Raw genomic sequence first — 1,329 nt, 5'->3', positions numbered from 1 at the left:
TCCAACATCTCAACATCCTTCTTGTAGTGAGGGGCCCAAAACTGAACACAGTATTCGAGGTGTGGCCTCACACAAGCATTACTTCTCTGCCCGGCTGAAATGTAACAGCCTATGCACTGAACTGCAATATACAGTCAGGCAAGGGCTGCAGCGTACGTTGGAGTTCTGGACAGAAAGTAAAGACGTGATCTTTTCCTGAAACTCAAGGGAAGATCAGGTGAACAGCGTGCAGTCACACTGCCAAGGAGATAAATAGTCTAACGTTGCGTAATTTCAAGAGTAGCTACCATTTCTTGTCCTATGTGTGAAGAAAAAGTTAATTAAATCTTATGTATCAGGGTGAAAGCTGATCCACACACAATATCATGCCGCTGCTTAGATATAGAGAAAATTCATTAGTTTGCAGCTTCAAGAGTAATATGTGGCTGAAAGCATCATGGTGGATATAATAAACTAATTTGCTAAGCTGTATACTCCCTTTTAAGCAAATCTGCCATTAGGCATTTCTGAGGTGATGGCACAGCCAGGAGCTCAGTGTACTCCTTGGATTCCGTGTCCGTGATAGATCCGAAGTGGTACCTTCAGCAGCAGACACACCGACAAATGCAGTGTCCCCACTTGTAAGTGGTTCCCCTGCGCGTGTCCCTGCTTGCTGGAAAATCTGGTGGGTTTTAGGCCTGGGAGGACTTCCTGGCCCGTTCTGCCTATCGAGCTATCACTGAGCAGAAAGTATCCTGCATTTTGGGGATGTCAGGATTGCTTCTCCCCGTGTGCTGTCCAGGGGACAGCACGAAGAGTCTAGAGCATTTGGGCAGAAATTCTCCCCATACCTTGCACAACCAGCTGCTCGTACCAGACTGATCAGCTAGAAAATAAAAGCACCGTAAGACCACACAGCACACAAACACACAAAGGCTTCTAGCATGATGTGTTCAGGTGAGGTAACTGGCAACCTGCTTAAGCCTTCAGCCAAGTCCCTCTGCAGGTCTCAGCTATGGAAGAGCTCTTAGGCACTGTCTGGGCTTAGACCAACAGGCAGAATCCTTTTTGACCTTAATGACAGCCACAGGAAGCCTTGCATGGCAAATTTGCAATGGGTGTAAATAAGAACAAGTCTGAGATTTGGTCAGCTCATTTCACCTAGGAGTCTGTGCTGGTTTTGGCTGGGGTAGAGTTAATTTTCTTCCCAGTAGCTGGTACGGGGCTGTGTTTTGGATATGGGCTGGGAACAGTGCTGATAACACAGGGATGGTTTTGTTACTGCTGAGCAGTGCTGACACAGGGTCAAGGCCTTTTCTGCTCCTCACCCCACCCCACCAGCGAGCAGGC

At 47.7% G+C, this 1,329-nt stretch overlaps 1 protein-coding gene across 1 annotated transcript in view; it reads right to left on the bottom strand.

Moving 5' to 3' along the window:
• CDHR1 (cadherin-related family member 1) overlaps positions 1-1,329 on the bottom strand; it is a 50,651-nt gene that overhangs the window by 29,408 nt on the left and 19,914 nt on the right. The window lies entirely within an intron of this gene.

This window comes from Pygoscelis adeliae, unplaced genomic scaffold (genome assembly GCF_000699105.1).
Source record: "Pygoscelis adeliae isolate BGI_AS28 unplaced genomic scaffold, ASM69910v1 Scaffold361, whole genome shotgun sequence".
NCBI classification, from domain to species: domain Eukaryota; kingdom Metazoa; phylum Chordata; class Aves; order Sphenisciformes; family Spheniscidae; genus Pygoscelis; species Pygoscelis adeliae.
Note: the sequence above shows the minus strand (reverse complement) of the source record. Positions and strands in the feature narration are given on the sequence as shown.